At 45.0% G+C, this 15,079-nt stretch overlaps 2 non-coding genes across 2 annotated transcripts; both read right to left on the bottom strand.

Moving 5' to 3' along the window:
- Positions 1-3,551: 3,551 nt before the first annotated feature.
- Positions 3,552-3,658, bottom strand: LOC139299515 (U6 spliceosomal RNA). The gene has a single exon (XR_011598802.1). It is a non-coding gene; the product is annotated as a U6 spliceosomal RNA (small nuclear RNA).
- Positions 3,659-4,163: 505 nt separating this feature from the next.
- On the bottom strand, positions 4,164-4,270 carry LOC139299526 (U6 spliceosomal RNA). Its single transcript, XR_011598812.1, has one exon. It is a non-coding gene; the product is annotated as a U6 spliceosomal RNA (small nuclear RNA).
- Positions 4,271-15,079: the final 10,809 nt, after the last annotated feature.

Raw genomic sequence — 15,079 nt, 5'->3', positions numbered from 1 at the left:
AATAGTGAGATGGCAGAAGAAAGTTCCAAAAGATGAAACGAAAAAGGGATTAGAAAGGTTTGTAGATTGGACGAGGGAAATGCAGGACAAAGGGATGTTTGGAGGTTGTGAAAGTGCTCCACCACACAGACACAGCCTGACACAACACATGCAGCCCAGAGCTCACCTCCTCGGTCTCTTGCATAGACTTAGCCAACGCATTCTTTTGTGTTACCCTACACCCAGACTCACAACAAACGTTTGCATTCTCTTACCAGGGAGCACAGTACACTTACTCTCGCCTCCCACAAGGGTTTATTGATTCTCCATCAATCTTCAATCATGTCCTGAAACAGCAACTGCAGTCCTTGACATTACCTTCAGGGGTTTCCCTTCTCCAGTATGTAGATGATATCCTACTGGCAGCCCCGGACTCTGACTCTATCATGGTGGCCACTGAGACTGTTTTGCGCCACCTAGCTGACTGTGGGTTCAAGGTCTCTAAATCCAAACTCCAAATTGGCAGACCAAAACTTACCTTTTTAGGCCGTGTAATCTGTTCCTCTGGCCTTAACATGACCACTGCACAAAAGACTGACATTTTGAACCACTCCAAGCCAATGACTGTAAAGTCCATGATGCAATTCCTGGGTCTGGTCACCTACAGTAAGAACTTTGTGCCTGATTTCTCTGGCCTGGTAGCACCTCTGAGAGCATTAATTACACAGGTAGGGTACAAAAACTACAACTCTCCCCTACAATGGGCAGCAACAGCGGAAAAAGCGTTCGTGAACGTCAAATCAGCACCATCTACAGCATGCAACCTACATACTCCCAACTACTGTGAACCGTTTCATCTGGATGTTGATGAAAAGAACGGCTTTGTCAACGCCGTTCTTTTTCAAAAGGGGGGAGTAGGAATACAACAGACAGAAAAGTGTTAATGTACTACAGCTCAAAATTGGACAATGTAGAAATAGGACATCCTACGTGTGTAAGACATGTAGCAGCTATAGGCAAAGCGATACAAAAGACCTCCCACATTACAATGAGCAACCAAACCATTGTACATACTACTCATGGAGTAAAAGCATTTCTTGACTCCAATGCATTTACACTATCAGCACATAGGATCCAAGGCCTACAACAACTTCTTAGCAAACCCCACATCCATTTTACCAGTGCAGGTGCCAACATGGCCACACAGATGGACACTAGACAAGACCATGACCGTGTAGCAGAAACCAACAAAGAAATGCAACTACACTCCACACTACAACAAGAACCAATTCAAGACGCTCAACTGACTCTCTATTGTGATGGACATAGTCATCACTCACCGACTGGCGCACTACTAACGTCATATGCTGTGGTAGAAGAAACACACACTGGCCTAGAGACAAAACAAGTGCACATAATATCTCAACTTGCGTCAGCACAAATGGCAGAATTGGTGGCTATTACTGAAGCATGTAGACTAGCAAACGACAAAATTGCGACTGTCTACACTGACTCAGCCTATGCAGTACAAGCTGTACACGTAGACATGTGTCACTGGAGAAGGAAAGGTTTTGTGACCTCATCTGGCACCCCTGTTAAACATTTGAACCAACTACTCGACCTTTACTATGCATCATTAGAGCCACAACAAGTAGCCATAGTCAAGTGCAGAGGACATCAAAAAGAAGATGGCAGAATAGCAAGAGGAAATAATGCAGCAGATATGGCAGCAAAAGCGATAGCAGGATACAATGTAAATCGACAAATGACACAAAAAGCAGTAAAAGATAAACCACATAGGGACCTATGCGTACAAAACATCAAAGAGCTGCAAGAAGCAGCTGCCCCGTCTGAAAAACAGGCGTGGAAAGAAAAAGGAGCCATAAAGGATGATAAAGGGCTCTGGAGAAATCACGAAGGCAAGATAGTAGCTCCGGCTGGACTACTGAATTTGCTATGCCAAGAAGCCCACAGTAGAGGTCACTGTGCAAGCTCAAAAGTAACAGCTCTCATTTCTCAGCATTGGTGGCACCCCCACCTTAAAGACATCACTAAATATTTTGTACAGTCATGTGAAATCTGTAATCAGTTTAATCCAAAGATTTCACTCAAGGCAGGACTAGGAAGTTTTCCAGTTCCTGATGCCCCATGGAAGGAGATAGTGATTGATTTCACTGACATGAGTGCAGATCACAGAGTTGAGGGCAAAAGATATCTCTTAGTCTGTGTAGATCCATTCTCAAGGTGGGTTGAAGCCACACCTACCAAAACTGAAAAAGGGAAAGAGGTCATAAAATGGCTAACAAGGGAAATCATTCCCAGATTCGGAGTACCAGCAGTAATAAGATCTCACAACGGCACTCATTTCTCCAATGAGGAGTTAGGAGAAGTAGAAAGGATGTTTGGGATCAAACATAAGTTCGGTGCAGTTTACCATCCAGCATCTCAGGGACTAGTAGAAAGGGCTAATCGTACTATCAAAGAAGGATTGGCTAAAGTCTGCGCAGACACAAAACTAACCTGGATCGAAGCCCTCCCTATAGTGCTATTTAACCTGAGATCCACTCCAAATGCGACAATGAATGTCAGCCCACATGAGATTTTGACAGGAAGGAAAATGCCCTGTCCATTTACTACTGCACCAACAGACACACCACCTGTATTATTACAGTATGAAGATCTGAGTGAGTATGTTAAACAACTGAATAACACTGTGATGAGCGTCTCTCAACAGGTCACGGAAATACTCACCAAAGAACAGGACCACGACACATCTCCTGTTGAAGTGGGAAGCTGGGTCCTCAGGAAAGTCAATGAGCTCAATTGGTCCTCCCCCGGGTGGAAGGGACCGTACAAAGTAGAAGAGGCTACATCACACTGTGTGAAGGTATGGTTGTCTGAAGACAGACTGAGCAACTGGATCCATAAGATGCACTGTGCACTGACTCAAGACCCTACAGAGAGAACATTGACTGAGGTTCGGACTGACTTAGGAACCTCACCGACTGACAATGACTACGACACTGGAGATGAGAACCTACCAGAGACTGGACAGACCTCAACTGACAAAATCTTCCAAAAACACTCCACTGTGGAGACTAGGTTGTAGTACTCGAGCGGCTGTAACTATCATTTGACTTATATCAGAACTCCCCGACCTACATAGATGCAATTTGAGTCCCCAGAGGTGTTCCTGATGAATATAAATTGGTTGACCAAGTCACCGCAGGGTTTGAGTCATCCCTGTTTTGGTGGGTCACTGTAAACAAAAATGTGGATAGAATTAATTACCTTCATTTTAATGTTCAAAGGCTCAATAATATGACTAGAGATGCCATTGCCGGACTACATGAACAATTGGCGGCTACTTCTCTGATGACTTACCAAAATAGAATGGCCCTTGATTTTCTCCTAGCTGACAGAGGTGGTGTGTGTGCTATGTTTTCCCAAGATTGCTGTGTGTTCATCCCTAACAATACAGCCCCAGATGGCTCCATAACTCGAGCCCTTTCTGGCCTCAAAACTATGCCCAGCAGTTTCTGGACAACAGCCTGGGGTAATGTGAGCTGTTTTAAAAGTGGAAACGCTTCACGAATTTGCATGTCATCCTTTCGCAGGGGCCATGCTAATCTTCTCTGTATCAATTCCAATTTCTTAGATGTGCTGCCTGAGCAAGCACATTAGAGCTACCTTGCTGGTCGACTTTTAGCCCCCTACTGGCCAAGCGACCCGGGAGTGCGGGATAGAGGGCTGTGATCCCAAGAAGGCAACTCCCTGAAGCAGGGCTTGACTTGTGGCCCTGGATTGAGTAAAGGCGTAGTTTGGAAGTAGACTGAGCAAACAACGGCCTTGGCTACATTCTTGATAATGTCATGTTTGGTATTTGCAATTCCTTGCTGTTGTGGCCAGCTAAACTGTAAGTCACATCACAGGAAGCTTTGATTGACCCTGAAAATGAAAAGGGGGCAGGGCCCAAGAGGCCACAGGCTGAACTTTGGGGCCCCAAACCTAATGATCCCCTCCCAGGACCACGTCGGACAAGTCTTGGTGTGGTTATCTTACTGCTGGCACCGCCCATATAATAAGGAAGGAAGCACAAAGAACATTGGGAATTCCAGCCACTTATATAGGACACATATGCCCAGCAGTTGCTGGACAACAGCCTGGGGAAATGTGAGCTGTTTAAGATGTGGAAAAGCTTCATGAATTTGCTTGTCATCTTTTAGCAGGGGCCATGCTAATCTTCTCTGTATTGATTCCAATTTATTAGATGTGCTGCCTGAGCAAGCACATTAGAGCTATCTTGCTGGCCGACTTTTAGCCCCCTACTGGCCAAGCGACCGTTATACGGGAGTGCGGGATAGAGGGCTGCGATCCCAAGAAGGCAACTCCCTGAAGCAGGGCTTGACTTGTGGCCCTGGAGTGAGTAAAGGCGTAGTTTGGAAGTAGACTGAGCAAACAACGGCCTTGGCTACATTCTTGATAATGTCATGTTTGGTATTTCCAATTCCATGCTGTTGTGGCCAGCCAAACTGTAGGTCACATCACAGGAAGCTTTGATTGACCCTGAAAATGAAAAGGGGGCGGGGCCCAATAGGCCGCAGGCTAAACTTCGGGGCCCCAAACCTTAGTAATTTTGATTCTGATTCATTGTCCAAAATAAAGGCATAAAAATACCTTCATCATACCCTTCAAAACCCATTTAAAAATTCTCTACAGTGCTGCACTTCCAAAACAAGACCAATTAAGAAGTTGGAATTGATATTCACGAGAAGCATCATGGGAATACACACAATGTCACGCCAACAAACACCAACAAACAAATACATAAAACACTCATTGAACACTCTTAACACTAGCCAAACACAAACAGCTTGGTTACAGTTCAAGGATAGGGATAAGTTAAAGGATAGTTTTACATCAAGTATCTCTCACATTTCCACATGCACATTGAAAGCAGTTGGTCACTTTAATTGTTCCTCCTGTGGATACTGGCCGCCAAGAGATCTCGTCTTAAAGCAATTTCCTGTTGTTTCCTCTTGTCCATTCATGCAGCAGATGCTCCTCTCGTCCTTAAAAATAATCCTGCTGAATTGTCGGAGTCATTGTTTCTTCCTAAATGATAACCGAGCCCTGTCTAGCCCGACTGTATTCTCTTCTGAAGCTGTGTCTGACTGGGTGTTCACTAACTGCAGCTTCTATAACGTTCTAGAATGATGATGCAATAAAGGCATCAATGGTCCTCCGGAATTCTGTGACCATCACAATTACACACACTTCATTGACGTACAGTAATTTCCTTGAGACTTACCCTACCCCTTACCCTAACCTTAACAGTATGGAACCAGTAGCTCACAAGTAAGTGTACAGTCCCCCCCCCCCCCCCCCCGTGGATCAATAAAGTAATTCTGATTCTGATTCTGACAAGACTTGGGCAAAAAGCTAAGCAGGGTTAAGCTGAATAACATTCCGAAGAGGAGAGGTTGGGATCCTTGTTATATTCCCCCACTCCTGAAGCCTAGGTAGTATTCTTTTTTAGGATGTTAAGGTTTTTGATGATGACGTATGATCTCGTGTTCAATTCAATTCAATTCAATTCAATTTTATTTATATAGTGCCAAATCACAACAAAGTCATCTCATGACACTTTACAAAATAGAGCAGGTCTAGACCGACTCTTTATAGTGTTATTACAGAGACCCAACAGTTCCCACCATGAGCAAGCACTTTGGCGACAGTGGCAAGGAAAAACTTCCTTTTAAGAGGCAGAAACCTCGAGCAGAACCAGACTCTAGGTGGGCGGTCATCTGCTTTGACCGGTTGGGTTTTAGGGAGAGAGAGAGAGAGAGAGAGAAAGATAAAGAGAAAGAGAAAGAGACAGAGAGATAGACGTAGAGACACAGATAGACAGACAGACAGACAGACAGACAGATAGGTAGGCAAAGATGTATGGCAGCACTAACAGTAGAAATAGCTGTAATATTGGCTTAGATTAATAATAGGAGCTTTAATAGTGACAGAATTACGACTAAACATAATAACTGTAGTGATGAGAGTCAGGCAGGCCCATGGCGGCAGCAGCACCCAGGCGTACCAGGACCACGATCCACAGCGACCTACGAGTCGACAAAGCACAAAGAAACTCCGGGGAAGAAATAAAGTTAGTAACATGCATTGGACTGTGATGAATGTGCAAAGATGAAGAGGGAGAGGAGGAAAGCTCAGTGCATCATGGGAAGTCCCCCAGCAGTGTAGGCCTATAGCAGCATAACTAGAAGGCTGGTCCAGGCAGGCCTGAGCCAGCCCTTAACTATAAGCGTTATCAAAAAGCAAAGTTTTAAGCCTACTCTTAAAAGTAGAGAGTGTGTCTGCCTCCCGGACCCAAACTGGGAGCCGATTCCACAGGAGAGGAGCTTGATAGCTGAAGGCTCTGGCTCCTGTTCTGTTTTTGGAGACTCTAGGAACCACAAGCAGCCCTGCATTCTGGGAGCGGAGTGCTCTAGTGGGGTAATAGGGTACTATGAGCTCTTTAAGATATGATGGTGCCTGACCAGTAAGAGCTTTGTAGGTGAGGAGAAGGATTTTTCTCTATTCTAGATTTTACAGGGAGCCAGTGCAGAGAAGCTAATACAGAAGAAATATGATCTCTTTTCCTGGTTCCTGTCAGTACACGTGCTGCAGCATTCTGGATCAGCTGGAGAGTCCTCAGGGACTTATTGGGACAGCCTGATAATAAGGAATTGCAATAATCCAGCCTAGACGTGACAAATGCATGGACAAATTTTTCTGCATCTGTTTGAGACAGGATCTTCCTGATTTTTGCAATGTTACGGAGGTGAAAGAAGGCAGTCCGTGAAGTTTGTTTTACGTGGGAGTTAAAGGACATGTCCTGATCAAAGACAACTCCGAGATTCCTCACGGTGGCGCTGGAGGCCAGGGCAATGCCATCTAGGGTAACAATATCCTTAGATACTGTATTTCTGAGGTGTTCAGGGCCAAGAACAATAACTTCTGTCTTGTCTGAGTTCAACATCAGATAATTACAGGTCATCCAGGTCTTTATGTCCTTAAGGCATGCTTGAAGCTTGGCTAACTGATGAGGTTCTTCTGGCTTGATCGATAAATATAGCTGGGTATCATCCGCATAGCAATGAAAATGTATGGAGTGTTTTCTAATAATATCCCCTAAAGGAAGCATATATAAGGTGAATAGTATTGGTCCAAGCACAGAACCTTGTGGAACTCCATGTCTGACTTTGGCGTACATGGAGGATTCATCGTTAACATGTACAAACTGAGATCGATCTGATAAATACGACTTAAACCAGCTTAGTGCGGTTCCTTTGATGCCAATTAAATGTTCCAGTCTCTGTAATAGGATATGATGGTCAATGGTGTCGAATGCAGCACTAAGATCTAACAAAACAAGTATAGAGACATTGGCGTAACCGGGAGTCATTACCGCCGACGTGAATAACAATCTTACTGTATTTACGCTTATCCTTAGCCAGCAGTTTTAAATTTGATTCAATGTCGCCCGCTCTGGCCCCAGGAATGCATTTCACTATGGTCGCTGGTGTCGCTAACCTCACGTTTCTGACTATGGAGCTGCCAATTACCAGAATCTGCTTCTCAGCAGGTGTGTCGCTGAGCGGGGAGAACCTGTTAGAAACATGAAGTGGTTGGTGGTGAACCGTGGGCTTCTGCTGAGGGCTATGCTTCCTTTGGACAGTCACCCAGCCTCCCTGGCTTCCCGGCTGCTCGGGAGCTGCCGGGGGACGGCTAGCAGGAGCTACACTGGGTCGGTCCGCACCGGCTACTGGGGGTTGGCTGACTACAGCCGTCTCCATGGTGCGGAACCGGGCCTCTAACTCGCTGAGCCTCGCCTCCAGCACGCTAAATAAACTACATTTATTACATTTACCATTATCGCTAAAGGAGGCGGGGGAATAGCTAAACATCTGACACACCGAGCAAGACAGAGCAGGAGAGCGAGAAGGAGAGCGAGAAGGAGAGAGAGAAGCCATCGCTAGCTGCTAAGCTAATGTAACAGACAGAATAGTGTGTAAACAACTGTGAGATTAGCGAAAAAGTCGCTAAAAGAAGGAGAGAACTATCAGTGTTAAGCAAAACTAATGTACGTTTAAGTGGTTAGCGGCTAGTTAGCCGCTGTAATGAAATATATACCAAACAAATATAACTTGTTTGGGCTTAGAGCGGCCAAACACACACGCTACCAATGACACAGAAGCCGGAAGTGAAGCAATACGCTTACCGCAGTACGTCAGTACGTCAGTCCTTCACCCATGTTCAAGGGGCTTACAAAAAGGAAAGTTACGAAAGGGAAAATTTTAAGCCTACTCTTAAAATTAGAGACTGTGTCAGCCTCCCGGACCCAAACTGTGAGCTGCTTCCACAGGAGAGGAGCTTGATAGCTGAAGGCTCTGGCTCCCATTCTACTTTGAGACTCTGGAAACCACAAGCAACCCTGCATACTGGGAGTGCAGTGCTCTAGTGGAGTAATAGGGTAGTATGTGCTCATAAGGATATGATTGTGTCTGACCAATAAGAGCTTTGTAGATGAGGAGAAGGATTTTACAGGGAGCCTGTGCAGAGAAGTTAATATTGGAGAAATATTATCTTTTCCTGGTTCCTGTCACTGCATGCGTGGCAGCCATTTGGATCAACTGGAGAGTCTTCAGGGACTTATTGGGGCAGCCTGATAAAAAGGAATTACAATAATCCAGCCTAGAAGTAACAAATGCATGGACTAGTTTTTCTGTTTGAGACAGGATGTTCCTGATTTTTGCAATGTTACATAGGTGAAAAAAGGCATTCCTTGAAGTTTGTTTTATGTGAGAGTTAAAGGACATGTTCTCTGGACAGCAGCACAATGAATGCCAAACTTCCATACTGGTTTTCAAATTCAGGTTATTGGTCTTGGAAGTTCGCATGCTAGATTAGGAATGTGAAGGTCCTGGAGAGTTTGGGTCAACACAAAAAAACATTTACTGATGGAGGGGTTGTCAAAGAGTGCATGAGTGCAGTAGCTGAAACCTTACTTGAGGGAAAACAAAAAGAAGAGCTTTGTGACAACATACCTATGTCAGCATCATCAGCCACATCAGCCACAAAGCTAGCCCAGCTGTATGAAGCCATTCATCGGGCCCCATGTGTAGGCTTAGCTGTCGATGAGTCCACTGATGTGTCTGACAATGCTCAGCTGTTAGTTTATGTAAGGTTCTTAAGCCTCCTCCGACCATCTCCTCACTGTCCTTGTGGTTGCAGGCTGGCTCTTCACCAGAGGCACATAACAGGGGTTGAGGTGCACTAGGTTGTGGTCTGACCTACCCAGAGGGGGGAGGGGAGAGGAGCTGTATGCATCCCTCACGTTAGCATACAGCAAGTCCAGGGTCCTCTCCTCTCTAGTAGGACAGCTCACATACTGAGCGAAGGTGGGAAGTGTCTTAGCCATGGTGACGTGGTTGAAATCACCCGAGATAGCAATGAATGCATTCGCGTGTTGAGTCTGTAGACGGGCCGTGGCGGAGTGAATAACGTCACACGCCGACGTCGGCTTGTCACAACAATGGCATGTGAGAACTCCCTGGGCAAATAATACGGTCTGAGTCCAACAGCCAACAGTTCAATGTCCGGGCAACAGACACGATCCTTGATGGTGATGTGGGAAGGATTGCACCACCTGAAGTTAACGAGAAGGGCAAGCCCCCCTCCTTTACGCTTACCGCTCCCGGTGCAATCCCTGTCGGCCCAGACAGTCTGAAAGCCCTCGATGGATACGTTGTCATCGGGAATTTACAAGGGTAGTGTGTGTGTGTGTGTCATATAATTTACATGAGCTGATAGATTCAAATGAGTTCTGTTTATTCATGTCAATAACTGCTGACATGTTGGTGTTTACTTTTCATTCTTTTGCACATTTGAGCTCTCTGACAGTTTTGACCTTTGAACCTTTAAAGTGAGTCAGCAGCAGCAGCAGCAGCATGAGTCGTCAGTGTGGTGTTTTACTGACTCGTGTTGCAGTTAAATCTCACATTTACGTGTCAGAAGTTGTAGAAAGAGTTTCTTTCATTTAGAAACGACAAGCTGCAAAAAGCCACATTACACTACCTCGTGGAGCATTTAGAACCTAAAGAGCCAGATATTTCCCTCAGGAGTTGGTAGAGACCAAAAACAGAGCTAACAGAGAGAGAATTTGTTCATCAGGTGACACGAACACCACTCCGCATGTAAAAAGACACAAAAGAAATCATTCAGGATGACCTATTTCCTCAAAAATGAGCAGATCATCGAGGAAGCACCAACTCCCTCGCTAAACCTCCTTTTTGTTACGGAAGGTGGACAGAATTCTCATACACAACTTTCTTTGTTTCCTTTATTTAATTCATGGTTTCAACATTAATGTAGAAATACATACAATTGTACTCAGCATTAGAATATTTTCCTAAGAATACATTAACTATATAGTAATTATAGCCCTTTTATGTGGTGTATGAGTGGGCGGGTTCTCAGATTTGATTGGCCTGATAGGCCAGTTCGACCTGGCAAGGCGGCCCTCACGCTATATATGCGAGCGCAATGAGAGAAAGAAGGGACTGGTTAAGGAAGAGCAGCAGCAGCACTGTTTGCTTCCTTACATCCATGTACACATGTGATATTTACACTCGGAAGTTAGTTAGTACATTGCTGAGTAAGCTGGACTTTTTTGTGAACTGCCAGTGTCAGCCAGAGCTTTTGCCACATGACCATTAACTGTGACATCCACTACACGTTTGTGTGGAATCAATCCATCATCATTAACGTCATCACTTTCTACACAAGGCACAGAACACACCTCAACTGACTTTGATTTCCTTAAAAGGACACAACAAAGCTTTGTGACCAGGCTGCTGACAGTAGTAACACACAAAATGGGGTTTTAATCCCAGCAGGTGTACAGACTCTGCCTCTGCCCCTTCATCAGAGCCAGCACCTTCTTGTCAGAGGAGAGCCTGCAGCACAAACACAGATTCACAGTTAAACAACATGTGCGTTATGTGGCTTACCTGAAATGTAATACATTTCCTTTGAACATCAATGTCACACCGGGCTGAACAGAGGCCTGTGTGGTTCATAGGGATGGGGGTACTATTACCGATACTGCTTATCGATCCGGTACTTTAACGGTGCTCGTCAAAACAAATTATGAACAGAACAAACTATTTTATTTTCTCATATGTACTGTATATAAATGAAAATTCTTGAGTAGCAACTGCATTGTTTCGAACAAATCACTAATACAATTGTAATAAATGAAATCTAAAATAAAATGCACAATTCACAGCACAATAAACAGCCATGTTTTGAAGAATTATCTACACTATTATCGACTATAATATATATTTAGTGCACCAAGAATGAGTAAGAGTTGTGGAAGGCCTGAAACAACAACAAAAAAACAACATCAACTTAATTAATGCGCCATTGAATATTGAATTAAATTGTTCGATTTGGGAATTTTAAAATGATATTTACGTTGGGTTGAACTGGCTTCTTACCAAGGAGCTGCTGCTTTTCCTTCAAGGGACTTAACATACGACCCTTTTATACAACTCAGTACACACTGACAGACTGTTACCTGAAGCCTCTGGACTCCACTGTTGTAAAGGGGTGCAGGTCTTCCACTGTGAACTGTGTCACAGCCCTCGTTCACCCTCTCCTCAGTCATCCCCCCACTAGCTGCACTTGTGAAGAGGCTTTGGGCTTGTCGGTAGTAGTAGAGGGAGGAGGAGTGGGTTGTTTCATTGTAGCTGCAACTTGAACAAAGAAGTTGCAAAATCTCATGAAGTTCATAAATTCAATCTCACCGTTTGATGTCAGCTCAGAGCACTCTGGACAGAGCGTCACAGATTTAGGCTGCTAGCATACACAACATACCTGAGATGGGTGGTGCAACGAGAGCTTGGTGGTTGAAAACTGCGCGTTTCTCCGCCTACATATGCTGCGCTTTCGTTTGATGTTTTGAGAGATTGTTCGCGTTTCCGCCCTTACAGGCGAAGGACTTGATCACCCCCGCGGCTCGTTTAATACCGTGTTTCGGTACCCATCCCTAGTAGTTACCTGTACCTGTACGCCAGTTTACCTGTACGGCAGCTTCCTGCAGGGAAGAGCTGTTGCCATTGCCTGATGGAAGGGAGAAGCACTGAGCGATGTGAGTGAGCTCCAATTAGAAAAAAGCTCGAACCTCTGTGAGCCTCAGCTTGTCTTCAGTAATTTGTGTAATGAGGTGTTGTTACCTAGGAGTGAATCTCAGCATCAGAATCTGGATTTACGAGGTCATGTGTCTCATCTTCGGTGTTGACCTCTGAACTCACTGGCTTGGTCAAGAAAGCTGGTCCAGTCAGCCATGTAGTGCCCTTCAAGCTTGGCAGCTGGAACAGACCGGGACCCATGATCTGCTGGGTTTAGCTCTGAGGGAACATAACGCCACTGCTCTGGCCGTGTTGACCGTCGGATACGATTATTTACATAGATAAATCTTCTTGTCTCATTGTGTCTGTATCCTAACACAACTCTGCTGTCAGTGTAGAATTTGACTGCATTCACTTACAGATCAATCTCTCTGATGACTAGCTCCGCAATGTCAACAGCCAATACAGCTGCACATAACTCTAACCTGGGAATCGCCAGCTCAGGCTTGCTGGAGCAAGCTTGGACTTACCAAAGGTGAAGCCCACTTCACTGTGACCATGCTCATTTGTAACTTTTAAGTCAGCCACTGCTGATATAACAGTTCTGTGTGCTGTGCCTTGGAAGATGCATAATGTTCCTGGGATATGTATCTCCTTCAGTGCTGACAGTGATTCATGCCATCTTCTCCAATCTTCAAATTTGGCCTCAGGAAGACACGTTTCCCATTCTGTATCTTGGGTTGAAAACTCTCTGAGGAGCAGTCTGCCTTCAATAGTGACAGGAGCTTAAAAAAAAAACCAGTGGATCGAACAGACTGTTCGCTGTTGACAGGACGCATCGGCGTGTGAATGGCTTTTGACTGTCAGGGACATGGAAAGTGAAGGTGTCGGACATAATGTTCCAGCTGACCCCAAGGTACGTCGTCTACAGAGAGGTTGAGGTCTTTGATATGGTTTGTGAAATGCATTCATCACCTCTGTTCAATTTGAGGCTATCTTGTGCAGTATTATGTTTGACACAGCCAACATTTGCAGAACGTCAATGGCCTCAGCTTCAGTGGCGAAAAATCGAAGACCGTCATAAAAATCCCTCTCAACAAAGTGCCTTGCATCACTGCCACAGTCATCCTCTTGGTGTTTTGCTGCCCTCCTCAGGCCAAAGATTGCTACTGCGGGTGATGGGCTGTTCCCAAAAACTTGCATGCGGTAATCCACCACTTCTTTGCTGAAGTCATTAACCCTGTACCACAAGAACCGTAGGAAGTCACACTTTGTGTGGGTTCGCGCAGGGGAAGATTCCATTACTTTTGGCACTACTGCCTTTCTCTCGAATCTGATTCTCACACGGAGTAAGGCAAGTTGGTCTTCCATTGTCAAGGATGCAGGTCTTCATGGCAATCACGGTTTCTGTCTTGCGAGCACCCCCTATGCATACATCACCTATGATGACCCACCCAAGGTCTAATAAAGGGGAAGAACCTGGCGGTGACCAGGACGAAGAGCAGAAAGGTGTTTATTGCTGTCACACTCCTGCTGTCATTTGATGGGAGTTTCACGTGATTTTGCTTGGTGAGTAGCAGAAGCATTTCTTCATTTTCTGTTTTGGACGCTGTATCTGATGATGATATGCTTGTTTTATGTACAGAGACATGTTTCATTTGACTTCTCTTTCTTGTAAGAGGTTGTAGAGAGAGTGGGCAGGTTAAAGCTGGGGTCATTTCTCTTTGGGTAGGTCATCAAACTTTGTCAATCCCGAGGAAACCAGCTGGTTCTTAGCAAGAAATTTGGCGAGATCAGCTGTTGTAGTGTCATAATTTGTATTGGTGTGGAGAGCACTGTCCTGATGGTCATAATTTCTCTGCTGTAGTAAATCTGTGTCCCTTTGTTGGTACTTCGGTCTCCTAATGATGATCTGCGACTGGGCCTCACCCTGAACATTGTAGTCTGGATACGGTGTGAGTATTGGAAATAAAGGGTAGTAAACATCCTTCTCCTCTCCAGAGCAGGTCTACACCGTACTCTTTGTTATTACAGAGACCCAACAGTTCCTACCATGAGCAAGCACTTGGGGACAGCGGCAAGGGACAACATCCTTTTAAGAGGCAGACACCTCAAACACAACCAGACTCCGTGGCCAACAAGGTAGTCATGCTGAAACGCCGCGCATCAAGCTCGTAGTTCATGGCTATGATCCCCAGATGACAGTGGGCGAAAGGCGGGGTCCACCCTGGACAGGCTGCCAGTCAATCATAAGGGCTGACACCAGACAGACAACCATTCACACGCGCACTCACACTTTAGAGTCACCAATTCAACAACTCCCCTCCACTAACACTGAAATGTCCAACAGAAGTGTGGGTTATAGTCCACCCCCTGCACAGGCCTTCAACTTTCAGAACGACATCACCATTTTGTGGTACTTTGGTATATCCAGTTCGTGCTACTTTACAGTTCTACTCCAGTACGTTTCAGAGGGAAAACATGTCACCGTTTACTTCACTACATTCATTTAACTGCTATCACAGGCCTCGACTGCAGTGAGTGAGAGACAGAGCCAATGTTCACAGCACAATATAATATATAATATAGAATCTAAAAAGGACACAACGTTGAAGAGGATAAAGAGAAAAGGAGTCCGAGGTCACCATATTTTATACGGGTGTTCGGAAGCAAGCATTCACCATTCTCTCTAATCATTTTGACATTATTCAAACAAAAACATTAACTTTTTTAACCAGTGCAGTCCTTTAATATGTGACGTATGCGCATTCAGTCTCTACATATTTACTCACAGCTCATTATGGTGACTGAAGCCGCTGCAGTTGCACCTTAGATTTACTGCAGCGTGCTTTGTCAAATGAGTGAGTCATGGCTTTGGCAGTATTTCAAAGTACTTCAAAATCTGTTAC

This window comes from Enoplosus armatus, chromosome 16 (genome assembly GCF_043641665.1).
Source record: "Enoplosus armatus isolate fEnoArm2 chromosome 16, fEnoArm2.hap1, whole genome shotgun sequence".
NCBI classification, from domain to species: Eukaryota; Metazoa; Chordata; class Actinopteri; order Centrarchiformes; family Enoplosidae; genus Enoplosus; species Enoplosus armatus.
Note: the sequence above shows the minus strand (reverse complement) of the source record. Positions and strands in the feature narration are given on the sequence as shown.